The following is a 20,687-nucleotide window of genomic DNA, read 5'->3' as shown; positions in this document are numbered from 1 at the left end:
CGATGAGAAAACTTTTCGTTGTCCAGCAGTTTGTAAACAAACAAAATGATCGCGTTTACTTGCCAAAGAGGTCAGCTGAAAATGTACACCTTCGGTTAGCCACCAGAACTCAAGCGCCGGCCATGGTGATGGTGTCGATCACCTCTAGCAAGCGCTTCGCCGGGAATGGCCTAAAATACCGCAGAGCAATATTCGGGCAGCGTGTGACGGTTTCATTGGTCGTTTGAAGGCCATAATTCGTGCCAAAGGTGACCAATTCGAACAAATCTAAACGTATTCTAAAATTTGATGCTATTTCCGACATTTTTTGCTATCATTCTATGAAATTTAAAAAAAAAAATGTAAAATTATGGCCTTGACTTTGTTGCAGTTTTTTTATCTCACCCTGTATAATTCTTATAAAATGTGATATAAGGGTTTGATTGTCGTTAAAATACACACATCACAATATTTTTATTAACCCAAGGTCTAGTGTGAAGATGGAATATAACGGTCCACTGCTTCTGGTACCACCCCCCACAAAGGGTCAAAATCTATAAAGCTCATAAGACGCGAAACTAATTTTCAATTCCATTCTCAATATTTCTGCCAGCACAAGATCTGTTACAAAGACGGTAGAGATAAAATGTGATGTAAATTTTCGATTTTCTTTAAATTACACACCTCACTATATTTTTATTAACCCAAGGTTGGGTGTGAAGATGAAATATATCGGTCAACTTCTTCTGATACCTCCCCCGCAAAGGGTCGAAATTTGGAATATCCATGAAGCTCATAAAACGCGAAATTAACATCCGATTGCATTCAGACTTGGAACATCTCAATATTTCCATCAATACAAGATCTGTTATGAAGGTGGTAGAGATCGGGCCATTTCTTCAGGATTTTTTTTTTTTTTTTTTTTTTGACAAAAAATATAGATTTCAATTTTTTTAAACACAACCAGCTGATCAATGAAAAACCACAAGACGGCAACCCTGACTCCTGTGAATCCACCAGAAAATGACTTATGTTATGTAATGTGATACTTGTGTCTGTATTGGCTGCCTGGGCTGTGACAGACCGTCCGCCGCCCGCCCCTTCGTCGCTTGCATATTTGGATGAATGGTTAAATGCAGATAAAGGCTGAATAACTGGATGACTGGCTGTATGCGCCGCCTTCCATCCTTCTTCCCAGGGGGAATGTGGATGACGATGACGAGGATGAAAGTATATATAAAATTTTATATCTGATGTTTTTTAATTTTCAATTTTTTTTAATGCAATTATTATAATAAAAAAAGTGAATTTGAATTTGTCTGCATCTCTGGAAATTGTGTTGTTTGGGGTGGGACAACTTTGGAGGCAGGAGTGAGAGATTAAAATCGCATCAGTGACAATTAAACGTGCCATGCTATAACAAATGACGATAATTTATTAAAGTCGTATTTGAAAGTGATGCAGTAAAAATTCGCTCATACACACACACACACACACATTGGAAAGGGTGGATTGTATAAAACTGGGAAGGGGAGGGGAGTGGTTGACTATTTGGATTTGCAAACAGCAATTATTTATGGAATATTATTTTATGAAGTTGATGGCATAAATTTGCTTTGAAATCTATTTTGTGATGAGGAGGACGATTGACATTTTTGAGAATTAAGTTTGAAATATGTAACCACAAAGGTTGACCATATTTGAAAGTATTTACCATTTGTAGATATATGGCCAAAAATATAGGACTTACCACTCATTTCGTGATATTCTATCATATAACCAAGTCTTACCTGAAATTAAAAAAATAAATAAATAAATTTTTATTATTTTTATATAATTGCGAATTTTGGGTAAATTTTATTTTTTAGAACCCAACCCCTATTCCTCGTGTAACGCTCTTCAAAATCGTGGTAAACCCAACAGTAGTGTCTAGACTTTTGTCGCACATTTTCTCACCCACGTATTGCGACACAAATTTCCTTTTATTTTCAAAAATTGGAGTAATTATTCTATGGAAACACACAAAACAAGTTAAGAAAATATTTTTTTATCTTCCATATTATAATGAGCGATAAGGAAATCGCTAGAAAAAAAAAACCTACATGAACACTGTCATTTTATGGTCGTTGAATGTTATTTGAATGATACAAACGCTAGGTTTTTCTTTCATTCATTTGATTTATTATTCTTATCTTGAGAAATTTGATAAAAATGTATTCTAAGAAAACTGGGTGGCCTTCATACGTAGGCAATTTGTGAAAATATTCGCAATACAAATGTGAAGAAAAAAACTCACAGAAAAGAAGAAGACTAGTAAACAGTCTTCTAACTAGAGAAGAGCTTTCGAAGGTTATTTGTAGACCAAAGCCCCTTTGAAAGTTCTTTTAAAGGTAGAAGTGCTTCTATAGAAGATTCCCTTTAGGCAGAAAAGTCTTATAGTCTTCCACGTTCCAAAGACTTATTGTATGTCTTCATGCTGACAAAAGGCCCCATTTGGGTCTTTTTGGGTTTGGGTCTATTGAATATCTTCAATAGGTCTTTGGGATATAGAAAACTTTAATAATACGTATACAAGTTCTCATAGTTGTGGATGAGCTTTTGATAAGTCTTCTAAGTATCCGGACTCTAGATGGCCTTCTAATCGTGATAAAAAATGGTCATAAATAAGTGCTGTCAGCGATCTTCAAGAGATCACTGGAGTCTTGAAAATCTTTCAAAAGGACTCTGGTCAATAGAAGGCCTTCACTATATAACTATACTATAATACCTTGAAAAAAATGTTGATCTATTCGGGCTAGAATCCCTCCAGGCTATAGAAGATATATAAAAGTCAGTCGGACTAAAGTAAATCTTTGAAGGGTTTGTGGCGAGAAAAGAGCCACGAAATGTCTTCGTGCTATAACAGACCCCCGACAAAGTTTGAGGGCTACAAAAGACCTTCATACTATCTTTGACCTATACAAAGTGCTTAGGCTCTAAACGAAAGGTCTTCGAGATGTAGAAGACTTTCAAGAGGTTCTCTGGCAATTGAAGAAATGCAAAAGACAGAGCATATGTAAAATATCTTCAACAGGGTCTTCGAGTTGTGAAAAACTTTTGATTGGACTTCTACCGAAGACCTCTTCGGGCTATAGAAGTACTTTGAAAGTTAATCGGTTTATAGAAAACACTAAAAAGGTATTCAGACTATAAAAAATCTTCAAGAGTTCTTATGAATGCCTTTTAAAGGGTTTTTGGGGAATGGAAAGGTTAGAAGGTCATAAAAAGTCTTTGGGCTCCAACCGAAAGGACGATGTAAAAAACTTTCGAAAGGTCCTCGGGCAATTGAAGAAATTCAAAAGACATATGTAAAATATTTTCAACAGAGTCTTCGAGTTATGAAAACCTTTTGATTGGACTTCTACCGAAGACCTCTTTGGACTTTATAGAGCTGCGAAAAGTCTTCGGCAAAAATAAACTTCAAAAAAAATACCCGGTTAAAAATTTCAGAAGGTCCTTGGATTGAAGACGGGCATTAAAAGGTTACCACCCTAAACATGAGTAGTCTATGAAATGTTCCTCCAATGCAAATGGTGTTCTAGAGTTCACTGATGTCATAGAAATCGCTCAATAGAATTTCGCTCTGCGGAAGACTTTCAGAAGGTCTTCGAGCGAAATAAGGCCTGAAAAGGTTTTTCGCTTATAAAAGACTTGCAAACGGTTTTTGGAGTAAAAAACTTGGCAATCATCAAAACCATCAAAATAGCGAATATCGGGAGGTGCTTTATATGAGGGCTGTCATATGCTGTAGTATCCATTACGAACTTCAAATACTAAATTGGAAACAATTCCAGTGAATAATATTGCTAAAATCATCAAAATACAGAATTTCGGTACCGTTATATGGGGCTATACGGAGACGTGAACCTGAACGGACAATTTTCTGTCATAGGCTGTAGTATCCATTACGAACTTTAAATACAAAATTTGAAACATTTCGGCTTAAGTCACCAAAATACCGAAATAGGGAGGTACCATTATGTGTGGGCTATACCAAAACGTGGACATACATGGCCCATATTCAATACCAAAAGTCCTGCAGACATAATATACATTTGAGTAAAATATTATCAACCTACTTATTTTCGTTCGGAAGGTAGAGTGATTTCTACAGATAGACGTACATCGCCAAATCGAAATAGAATTTTATGCTGATCAAGAATATTTATACTTTGTGGGGTCTAAAATGTATATTTCGAGGTATTACAAACGGAATGACAAACTTAATATACCCCCCATACTATGGTGGAGGGTATAATATAGCCCTAAGGTTTTTTGAAAATCTTATGAAGTTATTTTATAGAAAGAACGCCTTTTGAGAATCTTCAATAGCCTTAAGACATTTTGAATCCCGAGAATTTTTTAAAACTCCTCTATAGCGCAAAGACCCTTCTTAGGGCTTCTTAGCTGGTAGAGCTTTAGAAGTCTTCCGAGATAGAATACATTTCTCAGATATTCTGTTATATAGCTTGAACCTTTTATCCCGGATACCCTTTTGAAGTCTTCTAGAGTCTGAACATTTATTGAAGGTTTATTATATCCTCCACCATAGTATGGAGGGTATATTAAGTTTGTCATTCCGTTTGTAACATACATATACATTTTAGACCCCACAAAGTATATTCTTGATCAGTAATTTCGATGTAGAATTTTTAAAAATCTTGGTTTTAAGAAGAGCTTTAAAAATAGCTTTTTTCTGTAGAAGGCCTTCAAATGAACTCCAGGCTATTAAAGATACGCAAAAGGCGTTCTTTCTATAATATACTTTAATAAAAATAAATAAAATAACTAAAATAACTTCAAAAAGTATTCGAATAATAGAAGACATTTAAAAGATATTTAGTCAAAAATTCTGAAAAATCTCTAGGTGCGAAATTATTTTTGTCTTTAAGATCCACACATTCGCCTTCCATTTATCTCAAACCCGCTTTTTGTTAGTTTCTGTGCAGTGAACCTTTTTATCTGCAATTTCCATAGGTTTAGGCGCTAAATTTCCAAGAAAAATCGGAAACAAACTCCATATCCATAATTCTCTTTTTCCATAATCTCCATACGTTTGGTAAGTGCTCCCTGAGATCACCCATTTAAGTATGATCTCAACCCTGGCCTTTAACATCTTTCCTTTTTTAGCCTTTCAGTTACGTGATTCACGTCTTGCTCATTTTCCGTTACAAGGCTTAGAGATTTTTTTTAGAAGATAATGCCGACAATTGTCTAGCTTGAATTTAAAGAAAAATATAATGCTCAATGTGAAGTTGACTTTCACTGTCGGGTCACCAATTTTAACACACAGAACTTTATCAATTTAGTATTTAGTTTAGAAAGTGGCGCCCGAATAATGGCATGTTCTTGCATTTATTTTTATGTAATTCTTAAATGCCTTAAACTACCATCCCATTCTAAAGTCTAGTAATATTGGAGTCGCTAGTTCCTTTGCTAGGTATATTTTTAAATATTTCTTCACGGACATTACAAGAATTTTAGAAGGATTTTTTCTATAGAAAACCTCTGCAATTCACTTCAATCTCCACATTTTTTCAAAGTCTCTCGGAGTCACACTATAGGTGATCTCTAGATCTCCAGAGGATATCCCTTTGTTTTATCTGTGAAAGATTTTTACTGCGCCTTTTGAACGCTCAGCAATACATTCCATTATGGTACCTCCTAACTCAATATAGCTAGCATTTGCATGTGGAATTTCTCGAATGCACTTCCGAATCACCATTAACCATTGTTAAATAATACCGACCAACACACACATAAACTGCAATACATCACATTTGCATGGTGTGGAGAGAGAGAGCATATTTGCTTCCTTCCTAGGTGCCCATAATATCTATGAACATCAGTGGCATTTATTTAGCATGCAAACCAAAAGAAGAAAAAACCACCTCCATCATCTGCATATTAGTCATAAATGGTATGTAAAAAATTTGTTACGTTACAGACGTATATTACATAGCTTCGTATTTTCCATTTGTTTAGCTACTGTCTGTTGTACGGCTAGTTTTTGCCAATGTTAGGGGTACAATGGACTGCAGTAAAGCAGCCAAATAAAAACGAAATGAAATAATTTTACAACAGTTTGTACAACAAAACATAAATATATACAACCAGCAATTGGTGAAAATAATTTCGGATTTTTTTCGAAGATTTGAAATTTTTAATATCAATGTTTTTTGGTATGATGACCATTGGACGGGCTAGCATGTATGTGGCAGAAACCTTGATGGCTACCAACATTTCCACTCCGCTGATACATAAAAATGCATTTTTGTTGGCATTTATTGAAGTGGTATACATTTTTGGGGATTTTTTTTTTCAACGATTTCACGTTCATTGATCGCTCGGCAGGAGAAGATAGCATGCAGCATAGCCAACAATAAATGATACTAACACTGGCCTCTATATGGTGGCTACCAGTATCAACTGCATATTTCAGCCAACTACCAAGTTAACCAAAGACTGAATAGTAGCCAACCATGTTGAAGTGTGCAGGAGTGATGATGGTAAGTGGTCAGAAGAAGAACAACAACAAAAACCATAACAACAGCAACAGCAATTTTATTATTTTGAAGGAATGCCATCAAGGCAACGAAATTAAATTTTTCACTTTTATGGCTCAGTTTTCAATTTCAATGTTGAATATTGCATTGGCGAATGAGTGACGAGGATGGGAAAATAATTGTACAACTTCAGAGTTGTATCGTAATTGATGCCCCTGAAGATAACTTTTAAAATAAAATAGTATTTTAGCATTTCAGCATTTTCTATGCAGTTGCCCTAGCGCCAAACCCACTTTGATTATAAAATCGGAAAAATTCGGGTGAAATGAAAAAACTGTAACTAACTTTAGACTGCTATAATTTCTAAGCCACTCGATCGACAGCTGTTAAAATTATTCCAGTGATAGCTCATTATATTGTTTACAAGCGTAAAAAATCATTTTGGTGAGAATTTTCCAAAAAAAAAAGTTATTCGTAATGGAGTGGAATTCAAGCGTGATAGTGAGATTTCTTTATATTTGGCTGGAAAACCACAAGTGGCTATCGTTAAAGCACTCCAGCATTTAAAAGTGAATAAATCGTTTGTGTCTCGTACCATCGCTCGTTACCGAGATACTGGTAGCGTAGCCCGACGTCAAGGAAGTGCACGGAAGAAAACAGCAACATCAGTAGAAATGGTTCGAAAAGTAAAGAAGCGACTTGATCGAAACCCGCGTCACAATGGCCGAAAAAATGGCTCGTGAGCTGAACATATCGCAATATTCCATTCGGCAAATATTGAAAAATGAGCTCGGGGTAAAGCCATTGAAATTCCGAAAAGTGCAAGAACTGACACCGCAACAGAAACAAAATAGACTCAAAAAAGCTAAAAGGGTGGCTTTGCTTGACCGAAAGTGGTGAACTGCCGAATTTGGGTTTCTCCGATGAGAAAACCTTCGATGAGAAAACATTCGTTGTCCTGCAGTTTGTAAACAAACACAAATGATCGAGTTTACTTGCCAAAGAGGTCAGCTGAAAATGTGCACCTTCGGTTGGCCACCAGAGCTCAAGCGCCGGCCATGTGTTTGCCGCCATAAGAGACGATGGTCGCTCTCCGCTCGTATTAATCGACCGTGGCATCAGAATAAATGCCAAACATTATTGCGAAAATATTCTGGAGGATGTATTAAAGACTTGGGCACGGAACCATTTGGCCGCATACCTTGGACATTCCAACAGGACTCAGCACCATCACACTCAGCACGTGCCACCCAAGAATGGTTATAAAATGAGGTTCTTCGCTTCATTTCCAGCGCAAACTGGCCACAAAAATCTCCAGATACCAATCCGTTGGACTATTGTGTCTGGAGTATTTTGGAAATCAAGGTTGGCACTAAAAAATACCAAAGTATCGATCACCTCAGGCAAGCGCTTCGCTTTGAATGGGCCAAAATACCGCAGAGCAACATTTGGAAAGCGTGTGACGGTTTCATTGGCCGTTTGAAGGCTCGAATTCGCCCAAAGGTGACCATTTCGAAGAAATCCATTTGTTTTAAGCCAAAAAATTATCAAAAATCATAAATAAAATTTTTTACATCGAATAGTGGCGCCCAACGTGGACCTATTTTTCTGCAGTTTTCACTTTCAATGTTAAGAAGTGAATAGAAGCATGCAAAAGAGAGTGGGAATACAATTTCAAAACTACAAAGTTATATATCAATGCTGACGCCCAACGTGGATTTAATTCGTATATTTATACCCTCAGCCATATGGCTAGAGAGGGTATATATGGAATCGATTTAGCGATGTCCGTCCGTCCGTCTGTCTGTCTGGCTGGTTTGTGCGAATGATAACTCTCGAAGGGAATATCCGATTCGGTCCAAACTTAGTACGTCGTAATATTATTATCAAACTTACATCGAGTTGGGAGATGGGCAATAGCGGTCCACTCCTTCCTGTACTTCCCGCACAAAATGTTACAATTTTCAAAAAAATATTTTACAGCACAGAAAGAGAATAAATGATCCGATTTTGCTCCAACTATGCAAAACCCTAATATTTGCATCAGTGCTAGCTAAGGTGAGGAAATAGAAAATATCGATCCACTCCTTCTGATACCTCCCCCACAAAATGGTCAACATTTTGAATACCCATGAAGACCCTAAAACACGAAATTTATATCCGATTCCATTCAGACTTGTCACGTCTCTGTATTTCTATCAACATAAGATCTGTTATAAAGATGGTAGAGATCGGACCATTCCTTATGTTACCTCTCACACAAAGGGTCAACGTTTTGAATAACCAAAATGATTATAAAATCCGAAATAAGCATCGAGTTCTCTTCATATTTCACATATTCCATTATTTCTTCTAACACAAGATCTGCTGAGAAAATAGGTTATCTCGGTTCACTCCTTCTGGTACCTCCCCCACAAAGAGTCAATATTTTGAATATCCATAAGGCTCATAAAACCGAAAGTAGGATTCGATTCCATTCAGACTTGGTATATCTCAATATTTCCATCAACACAAGATCTGCTATAAAGATGGTAGAGATCGGACCATTTCTTCTGGTACACTCCCCAAATAGGGTTCAATATTTTGAAAAACAAAACATAACAAATTAAAAAGCAGTAAGTTCGGCCGGGCCGAACTTTGAATACCCTCCACCATTTGAAACTAATTTGGAAATTTTAAAAAAATATAATCCTTAAAAAATTCTGTTAAATTTTAAAAATACCGAATATTGCCGTTATATTGGGGTCTATACGACGTGGATCTACATAGGAATGGTTTGCCATTAGCCATTACCATATTCAAATTCGAAACTTGAAATAAACGTTGATTAATGTGGCTAAAATCATCAAAATATCGTATATAGGGAGGTACCATTATATCGGAGCTGTGCGAAGACCTGGACCAGCATAGACAATTTTCTGTCACAGGCTATAGCTTCCATTACTAACGTCAAATACGATATCTCAAACAATTTCAGTGGGTATTGTACCTAAACTCGTCAAAATACCGAATATAGGGAGGTACTGATATATGGGACCTATACGAAGACCTGGACCTGCATAGACATTTTTCTGTCACAGACTGTAGTTCCTATTACGAACTCTAAATACGTAATTTGAAACACTTCTGGTGAATAATGGCGCTAAAATCATCAAAATACCGAATTTTGGGAGGTACCGTTATATGGGGGCTATACGAAGACCTGGACCTGCATAGACATTTTTCTGTCATAGGCTGTAGTATTCATAACGAATCTCAAACAGCAAATTTGAAACAATTTCGGTGAATAATGTCGCTAAAATCATCAAAATACCGAATATAGGGAGATACCGTTATATGGGGGCTATACGAAGACGTAGACCTGCCCAGATAATTTTCTGTCATAGGCTGTAGTATCCATTTCGAACTTCAAATACCAAAGCTGAAATAATTCCGGTGAATAATGTCGCTAAAATCATCAAAATACCGAATATCGGGAGGTACCGTTATATGGGGGCTATATGAAAACGTGGACCTATATGGCCCATTTATGAACTTAACCTGCCTACTGGAAAAATAAACAGGTGTGCAAAATTTTAGCCTTCTATCTCAATTCGTTCGAAAGTTAGCGTGATTACAACAGACAGATAGACAGACAGACGGACATGGCTAAATCGACTTAGAATTTTACGCTGATCAAGAATATATTTACTTTGTTGGGTCTAACATGAGTATTTCGAGGAGTTACAAACGGAATGACAAAGTTAATATACCCTCCATAGTATGGTGGAGGGTATAAAAAGCGTAAAATTGGATGTAAACCAAACCTGGCACGTCGCAATATTTATATCATATTTATTTAGGTGCGATACTAAATGGACAATTTTGGCCCATTCCTTCGTAACCTACTCCATAGAATGTCAACAATTTGAATAATTATAACAGAAGTTAAAATATATTTAAATAATCGAATATTTGCTGAGGGAAGACATCTGTCGTCAAGTTTGTCTCTTCGTGGATTATCGTGCTTACCACAACCAGACAGAGGGACGAACTTCGCTAGATCAGCACCTTAACTGATTCCATCCAAAGCGAAACGTTTTTAAACAAATCCGTGTAAAATAGCACAGATTTCAATTTCATCTATGCCTTGTTCGCTTCTTCGATTTGAAGACACTATTCCTTTACCCGAACCTGAACAAATATCTGTGCAGAAGACAAATTAAATTCAAGGTTTTGTGTTGGTTTTATTGGTTAAATATCAGTTACTGGCCGGTGGTCAGTCAAGCCAGCACTTGTAGAGAGTGAATTCAGAAGAAGTAACTGACGACGATGGCGGTAAGGCAACAAAAAAAAAACGGAACAACAGTCAAAAACCCAATGTAAAGATAATAAACAAAAAAAATAAAACAAACCGCAAAAGCGGTAGCCTCGTAAAAAAAACAACAAAATAAATAAAACTTTACTGTACAACAAAACGAAGTTACAACAATAACAAGCGCTGTTGTAACTGTAAATTTTGCTTTGGAAATTAACTTTTTGATGTTTCATTTTCAAGTGTGATGTTGGAATTGGATTTGGATTTGAGGTTGGTTGGTGGGTTTTGGGGTTGAACGAACCATTGCACGGCTTTTAAGCTTTGGTAGTTATGCGCTACGTTTCGGATATGGCTATCAGGTTTTTTTTTGTTTTTGTTTTCAATTCGGCTTATTTCGTGCCAAGCTTAAAATGTAATTTTAAACTAAAGCAAAATAACTGTAATTACAAATTGAATTAAAAAAATGAAAACTTAGTGGAGAAGTGAATCAAAAAAGAGAACATGAAGAAAAAAATCCCCCTTGGTTTTTATCTGTAGATTCGTGTAATGCACACACACAGAGCAAACAAAAACAATTATCTTTCAATTATTGATTGGATTTGGTGGAATTGAATGTGTTTTTTTTTTCTTCTTTTGCAAAAGTGACCGATAAGTGAGAAAAACAACAATTGTCTTAATAGTTTGCAATTTAAATGCAAACTAAGCTAGGGTAGTGCAGAAGGAGTAAGAAGGGGATGGTGATCATAATGAACCCTACTGTGTATCTATGAAATCGTAAAATTGAAAACGATAGCAGATTAAGAACTTTTGATAATCAACAATTTACTAAAAGATTTCTAAAAATATTGGCCTTGGAGGATCAAATGCGTTCACCAAGTTATGATGGCGAAAGAACTTCTAAATACATAATTGATTGATAAAGACTTTTTGCAGTTTCCCCAGACAGTAAGTCTTTTGGAAGTGACAGCAATCTACAGAAGACCTTTGGCAGGACTTATAATTAAAAACAATTCTGACTTCAAAAAACTTTTGGAAAGAGGAGATTTAAACGGAATTCTAGCTTTATAAAATATTTCATATAAGGAGAACTTTAGAAGGATCTCTTTATCTTAAAGATGCTTCTCTAGCTTTAGAAACCTTAGTAGAAGGCCGTTAGCAAGCCCTCTTGCTATATAACACCTAAAAAAGTTAATCTATTCCTGAAAGACCTGAAATAGCTCTTTTATTTTTTAAAAAGCTTTCCTAATCATAAAGCGACTTAAGAGGGGTTTATAGCTTAGAAAGGTATTAAAAGGCAGAAGAGAGAAGAAGAAGAGGAGAAAAGAAAAGCTCTTTCTACCACAGAATATCAATGGAAGGTCTTACTATGAAACACCTTTAAGAATCTCCTCTATTATTAGAAGATCTTAAGAGAATCCTCTAGTAGTAGAAGGCCATTAAAAAGCCAATCCAATTAGAGAAGCCTATAGAGGCTCGTATATCCATGAAAGACCTTAAGAAGCATTTCCAGCGAAGACTTCTGTCCTCCGAAAGACTTTAAAAGAGCTTTATTAACTCTCTACAAACTCATCTAGCCAAAAACTACAATTACCATCAGGGCTATTTATAGAAGAACTAAATAGGAACTATTTTAATGGAAAACCCCTCTAGCCAAGGAAGACCTTTAAAATCTCTCCTAGTCAAGGGAGGCCTATGGAGATTCGTCGAGGCATTAAAAGCTCATAAGAGGCTCTTCTTGTCATAAAGTCATTTGAAGCGTCTTTCAGCCCCAGAAATGCTTTAAAAGGTGTGATAATTAAGAAGAGCTTCAGTTACTCTTATATCAATATAAGTGCTTTAAAAGATTCTCTAACTTAAAAAAAGCTGTAAAAGTTAGTGTTAGTGCATTATAAAAGCTTTAGAAGATCTTCGGCCATGGAAGAGCTTTGGAAGCTCTTCTGACTACAGAAGAGCTTTAGAAGTTCTTATAGAAAAGCTTTAGATCTTCGGACTACAGAAGAGCTTTAGAAGTTTTTATGGAAGAGCTTTAGATCTTCGGGGCATGAAAGAGCTTCGAAAGCAGTTCGGACTATAGAAGAACTTAAAAAGCTCTTCTAACTATATAAGAGCTTTAGAAGCTCTTCTAACTATATAAGAGCTTTACAAGCTCTTCTAACTGTATAAGAGCTTTATAAGCTTTTATAGAAGAGCTATACAAGCTAGTCATAGAACAGCTTTGGTAGTTCTTCTTAATATGGAACAGATTTGGAGCAGATTTAAAATAGCTTAAAGGATTTCTAACTATAGAAAGGCTTCAGAAGCTTTTTTACCACTAATATATTTAGAAGCTCTTTTTACTGCAGAAGTGCTTTTTAAGCTCTTGTTATTTTAAAAGACCTTTAGAAGCTCTTCTAACTAAAGAAAAGCTTCAGAAGTTTTTTAACTAAAGAAGATGTTTAGAAGCCCTTTCAATAATAGCCGATCTTTTAAAGCTCTTCTAACTTTAAACGTGCATTCTCTCTTCGAACTATAAGAGAGCTTTAAAAGATCCTCTGACTGTAAAATAGCATTGGAAGCCTTTCTAATTTTAGAAGAGTATTAGAAATTCTTCTATCTTTAGAAGTTCTTCTAACTATAGAAAAGCTTTGAGGTTCTTCTTGGTATAAAGGAGCTTTGAAGCTTTTATAACTAAAGAATATACCAAAAGGTAGTTATAAGCCCTGAAGCCTTTGAAGCTCTGCTTCATTCATAAAATACCACTAGAACTCTTGTAGCTACAGTAGTATTTAGCTTAAGAGACCCTTAGGAATGTCAAATAATCATAGAACATCGATAGAATCTTTTTGGATATAGAAGATCTTTAAAGGTATTGTAGCAATAGAAGAAGCCTTTTAAAAGCCCTTCTATCCATAAGAGATATTTAGAAGGTCTGCAAAATACTCTTAGCAGTAAATAAAGTAACTCCTAAAAGTCGTCACAGAAGACCGTTAGAAGGCTTTCGAGCTATGTCAGCCTTTTTTGTATATTTTTTAGCTGGAGAAGGTCTTTTAGACATTGAAGACATTTAAAAGATCTTTTTGATACCAATTTGTGGATAGCAAGACCTTTCAGACGTATTCTAGCCACTCAAAATTCCCAAAAAGTTTAGCTATCTCAGTGATCTCATGTAGGTCTACCACTGTTAAGGTATCCTATACTTCTAAACACATTATTCGCTTTTAGGAACTTTTATATTTGGTTAAGGCTTTTGTAGTTACCATAGGTTATTAAACAGCAAGCAAATATTTTTATTTTGTTTTTTTATTTCTCGCAAATATTCAATTATAGTTTTTGTAAATCTACCTCTTTGCGTTATTTGTTATTCATCGCACAAAATCTTGGTCAAACGATTTTCATTTCAATCACGAACCGAACAACTTGTGCTAATTAATCATTTTTGGGGAGTGTATTTGCAAATCTAATAAGAGATACTAAATAAAACAATAACAAAATAAAAGACAATCACACGAACAACAACAGCACCATCGCCACCAAGTAGTAGCTGTTGGTGTTGTTGCTGCTGCTGCTGCATAATTCACTGATACAACCAACTGCTGAGTAAACGCCATCCAAAAAACAAATGACTAATGTTTCACATGATTGCCTGCGAGATATGCTCGGAGATACCGATACTGCTGGTTAAAAGTAGCCGCAACAACAAATTCTATTTACAATAATTATTAGAATTATATGTCATAATAATGCTGCTAAAGTTACCTTACCTAAGGAAATAAATAAAACGGTTTAACCTTTGTTTTTCTTCTAGAATTTTTATTTAGAATGTCATTGAATGGCGGTGATTTATTGAATGGCAGACCACCACCCCAAGGGGGAAAATCAATAAGCAAAATAGGAGGAAAAAAAGAATGGGAGTGGCTAAAGAAGGTTGTAGAGTGGTCCATTCTAAAATAAGGTAATAGAATGGGAAATCGGTCCTGAACAGGATACAAAATATTTCTGAAAATTTAAAAACTTTACTTCAACTCAAAAAAAAAAAAAAACAAGGGAGGACAAAATTAACAATTGTTTGAAAATTTCGACATTTTGTGGGGGAGATACCAGAGGGAGTGAACCGATTTTGCACATCTCCGAACTCGATCTAAATTTGACAAAAATATTACGATGTACAAAGTTTGGATCAAATCGGATACTCCCTTCAAGAGTTATTGTGCGCACCAGCCAGACAGACGGACGTACGAACATCACTAGGTGCCACAACTTTGACAACTCTGTTTGTTTTATTATCATTATTAACTAGAAATATTTCCCATTTAATATCTTGTTAAAACACTTAGAATAACATATCATTCATTAGCACATTTTTGCCCCGTCCGGACATCTGAGGATCGGGCATTGCCGAATCGACTCCAAATGTTCTGAAACGAATTTCATCTAAAGAAACAAGACCTAATGCGCTTTGATTGCATCAAATGATATGTAACCCTCTGATAGTTAAAAAATCGGAAAGCAACATTATAAAAAAGTGGACCTGGTTGGATAAAATGAATATAAAATCTTCAGGGACGTATGGATTGTAACTACGCACCGTCACGTCTCCAAACGGTATAGCTGCATTTAACAATGGTTCAAAGATGGAAAGGGGAATGTGAGCAGGGGTCTTGTACAAAAGCCTGAACATCACGCAGAAACCTTTGCTATCGAAAAAAAAAAAATAAATCTGTTGGACAATAGAAATAGTCAACTGGGCGAGCTATATACGTAGATAGTCAAGCGGCCTTGAAAGCATTCATTTCAGGTACCATTAGGTCTATGGCAGTTTTGGAGCGTAAGAATGAATTCAAAAAACATTCCAATCCACTGCAACATTTCTGAATAAGTAGCTGGATTGACAAGCCTTGGATCCTCCTTCCTCGTGATATACAAACATTACTCCGGGAGATTACAACAAAACTGGCAAAATTAAAGGGGTGTAATGTTACTAAGAAAAATTGGATAGCAGTCTCCGGGAAGAGAAAAAGGTCGCTCATCTCAATGGGGAAAACAGAGAACCATCACAGGTCACTGTAACACAAGGGCCATGACTTCTATTTGGGGTGACGACCGACACCGATTACTGTAGACTCTGTCAATATGAGGGGGAAACTGAAATGGTCGAGCACTTACTCTGTCACAGACCAACTTTCTCTCAGATATAGGCTGAACACTGAATCTGCTGTTATTCTTCAATTATCCAAAAAGACTAAAATAGCTAACACACACGTATACTTAATCGTGGATCACTAAATCAGTTTTTCTTCTTTCGTTTTTTTCCTAATTCAATATCAATCAAATCCGGCTGTGATGTTTCTATCTTGAATGCGGTACAGGGGTCATATAACTGCTTTTGGTAAATGTTAATTTGTACGAAAAATATATGTACACATATAGAAATATCGAAAATATCTGCAACGATTTTTCCAGACTTCTGTCTAGGAAGAATAAGGCACTATGTGCTAACAAGATGTGGACCAATATTCCGAATTTACTTCAGGCAGGTGATTTTCTAAAAGTAATAGTTGATTCGGGAGCCTTACAAAGGCGTGATTTGGTTAGTCATATCCCTGGACGAAAACTCTGGCATAGAGACTTAATGATCTTTAAACGACTTTTCAATAATCCGAACTTCTTGGAAATGGAGGATATCTTATGTACTTGCATATCCATTATTTCGCTGGAAAGGTCCTATAGACGCAGAATGGGGTGCTGGGCTGTTGTTTATGAAAGCCCTTGTATTTGGATGGTTGATGCTACTCCAAACTTCTGAAAAAAGTGTTTTGTTGCAGGCTACACAACAGTTATTTTGTTGTAGGTTACATACTTCATATTTCAAATTCCCTCAGTGTAATTCCACAGTTTCAGACCATTAGACATTTCACAATTTTATTTTGTTTGATGACGAAATATGAACGGTGAAGGTCGTTTGGTTTTCGTGATTTTCGCTTGGTTGATGTTCAACCTTTCAAGTACCTTTCATTCAAGTAGTCTTCTTACAAGCATCAAAGGAATTGCCTCAGTCAACTCCTTCCATGTTGAACGTTAAGGTAATTCCTTGACCCAGCTCTTTAAAATTTTCTGAAAAGCGCTAAAAAAAAACTAAATCTAAATTAAGGCTGGGTTTATTGCTAAATATTTACAATATTACCTATTTGCACTCCTGTAAAGTCTTTAAATCTAACTCTAGGCTATAAGGGGCTGCGGGAGTCTAATTTAATAGCTATTTTATTTCTATATCTTAAATCTAATTCCTTCTAAGGATCTCAATAGAATTTGTTTATTTTTTACTACCTAAATATGTGTTATGCAGATTTGGCTATTTTTCCCTCAAGAAAAATTATGTCACACTCCTTCGATATTGAATATGTCAAGATCTGATATACCTGACCTGATCTAAAAAGAAGTAAGAAACAAAGGACAATTATTTGGTGTGGATAAATTTCTAAAATTTCAACAATACTACCTATCAGTTCTGTGCATTGCTCACAACTCATGATATGGACCCTTATAAACCATTGGCTATAATGGGCTTCGGGAGTCTAATTTAATAGCTATTTTATTTCTATATCTTAAATCTAATTCCTTCTAAGGATCTCTATAGAATTTGTTTATTTTTTACTGCCTAAATATGTGTTATGCAGATTTGGCAATTTTTCCCTAAAGAAAAATTTTGTCACACTCCTTCAATATTGAATATGTCGAGATCTGATATACCTGCCCTGATCTAAAAAGAGGTAAGAAACAAAGGACAATTATTTGGTGTGGATCAATTTCTAAAATATCAACAATACTACCTATCCGTTCCGTGCACTGCTCGCAACTCATGATATGGACTCTCATAAACCATTCAAAACTGTTAACCTTTTTTATTTCTTTCATTTCATATTGACTTTAGTTTTTTTTTCGTCATTATATCCCCGATGACTAACATGCCATGCCACAGGAATATAACACTACACACCTCATATGGTTCCCCATTCCATCCAGACAAACAAAAAGCGGGAAGACAACTTTCGCTCAAACATTGGAAATCAGAGCAAGAAGACCGTTTGTTCAAGCAGCAAACTACTACCAAAAATATACAAAATAAACTTGAGACACATTTTGGAGAGATCCATGATCCCCCCGAAAAATCTAAAGCGAAAACAATCAAAAGCACACACTCAGCACTTACCTAATAAATGATGATGATGATGATGAAGAGGAAGCAGATGAAATACAGTACATCAACGGCAAATGACGTAGACGTCGCACTCTGCTTTTTTGCCGCAGCACCACACACGGGAAAAGGTATCCAAAAAAAGCTACAACAACTATAACAAATGGATGACGGTTGTGGCGGCGACGGTGTCGTCGTCGAAATATATTCCTTTGGGGGTTTTCAGCTATTCCAAATGAAGGTGGCGGTTGTGGCGGCGTGTTAATAAGATAAGACCACAAAACCGAAAAAAACTTAACTCTTAAAAAAGAAAGCACACCTTTTTTCCACACACATACAACAGGCGGCGAGACGGCGGATGATATCCTCAATAATCTTTTCCGATTTGTATTTCACTTTTTCCAATCAAAATTATTTTGGACGCACCACAACAATATCAATTCAATTGTATTAGAATAACACAACACAACAAAAAACACATCAAAATTTTTCCTTTTTTTCACACAAAATAATTTTTCTATTCGTTTTCGGGGTTTTAATGGTACAAAAATATTTTTACAGCGGGCAGTTGTATTTTCAAGGCAGGCACAGAGTATATTCTGCTTCTTCTTACACTTCCACCTTTCTTTTTTCCTTCTTTCTTCGGGTTTTTTTTTCTTTCACTTTACTTTGCTGCTTATTTGCTACACTTTTTTATTTTGGTTATCTTTCGAGTGAAGGAAGGAAAAATAATGAGATACGTCGTAAGTATGTAAGCAAAACGACGAAGAACATATATTTCGTTGTTAATTTCAAAATATCGGCTTGTTATTTTACACAAAATTCACTGTTTTGTTGTTTATTTAGATTCTATTTAGAATAAATTTTCTTTATTTTTCCAATATTTAAGCACTAATTTTTGACGTTCCTTTATTTCACATCTCTTCAACATACATATATCAGGTTGACAGCAAGAGAGGGAGAGAGAATGTTATGCGTGTTTTCATAAGTCTGTCTGTGTGTTGTTCAAAGAGATGGCAAGGAAATGAAGAAAAAATATTTTCGTCAATGCACCAATTATAATTATCTATCCACATACATTCACCATTTCATAAATACAATTTTTTCGTTGTTTTTCTATAGATTTTTCACTTATTGTTATTTTATTTTAACACTATTTTCTGTTAGGATTCTCACTATTAGTTTAGTTTTCGTATTAATTTGTTTCTTTTAAAAGAAAATGTCGTAAAAAACGACGTTATGCATCCGCCGTAAGTTAAATGTGGTTTTTGCAACGAAAGAAAAAAAACTTATGAGACTTGGTAACCAAACACAAGCCGAACATGATTAAAAGCGTTCCAGCCTATACGAATAAAGAGGCTAATAAGAATGGGCGATAAAAATGAGCGACAAAATGAAATTTGTTGGATTACGGATGAGGTGTAGAGCACAATTGACGACTGGGGATTAAAAAGAACACAGAGTTGTGTTTATGGCAATGTTGGCGGCTTCGATTTGTGCCTGCGACAATTGACCGTTAATTTTTAATTGCCTCTTGCATGATCATTTTATTTGAAATGTATTAAAAGATTATTAAAAAAGATTCTAAATTAATTTCATGTCCGAAACAGAAATATTTCATTAGAAATTGGCGAAGGTTTTTGCTCTCTACATAGTAATATACACAAATTTAAAGCAGTTACATTCACAATGTGCTAAACTTTGTTCTCTCTCGATGTACAGGGTGCCTACGAATTTCCCATCCAAAAAAAATCTAGAAACACCCTGTGAATTATTCTTATTAAAATAAATAATAAATAATATATATTTAAATATAAATGTCAATGAATTCAAATGTCTTAAACGACTGAAATATATTTATATTCATTTCTCGACTAAGATAGCAACCACATTGTATTCTATCATGTAAAACATTCAACATTGCCAACGAGGGATAATGTAAAAACGCCCACTAAATGTTTTCACAGCACAGACCTTTCATATAGATGTATGACAAAAGTATTGCCATGTAAGAAAATATTAAAGGACAATTTAAATTTTTTGGAATTCTTAATATACATGTGACATAAATTTATATATGATTTTCTTTGAAAAGTAATTCCACAACTAAATGAGAAATACAGGAGGCATTTGTATTTATTTATATTCTCATGGTATATACAGGAAAATTTAAACATGACAAATGCAACTCTGTATTTATAAAGCAAAAATATATATAGAAATAACAAGAATGGTACAGTTTAAGGTAAGAAATTACAATAAAATAACAACGAAATTCTTAGAACACCTTAAAAAAATTCCATATATATATATATATATATATATATATATATATATAAATATATATATATATATATTTTTTTTTTTTTTGATCTGTTCCATAACTGTAAGAATGTAAAAGCATAGCATTCGTCTCTTGAAAAAAAAAACTGTGACTTTTGTGTGTCACTTTTATTTTCCATGTGTATTTTCATGCATAAACAGCTTGAAGTCTTTGCATGGCATAATTTGTGACATATCATAAAGGGATGACAAAGCCGCACTCGAATCCTGCCGTCGTTTCCCTTTGCAATTTGACATTAATATGCCTAGTCATGATGTCATAAATATACAATACGAATTTATAAATAAACATAATATTGAAAAAAAATTGAAAAATTGTTAATTCGTGCAGGTTCTGAGACAGAGTAATTGT

The 20,687-nt window shown here is 35.2% G+C and overlaps 1 long non-coding RNA gene across 1 annotated transcript in view; it reads right to left on the bottom strand.

Annotated features, from left to right (window-relative positions):
- The window catches only part of LOC131802230 (uncharacterized), a 38,844-nt gene extending 19,451 nt beyond the window's left edge, over window positions 1-19,393 (bottom strand). Inside the window, exon 1 of the long non-coding RNA XR_009342087.1 lies at window positions 18,008-19,393. This is a non-coding gene — a long non-coding RNA (uncharacterized LOC131802230). The remainder of the gene's footprint in view (window positions 1-18,007) is intronic.
- Window positions 19,394-20,687: the final 1,294 nt, after the last annotated feature.

This window comes from Musca domestica, unplaced genomic scaffold (genome assembly GCF_030504385.1).
Source record: "Musca domestica strain aabys unplaced genomic scaffold, Musca_domestica.polishedcontigs.V.1.1 2, whole genome shotgun sequence".
Classification (NCBI taxonomy): Eukaryota; Metazoa; Arthropoda; class Insecta; order Diptera; family Muscidae; genus Musca; species Musca domestica.
Note: the sequence above shows the minus strand (reverse complement) of the source record. Positions and strands in the feature narration are given on the sequence as shown.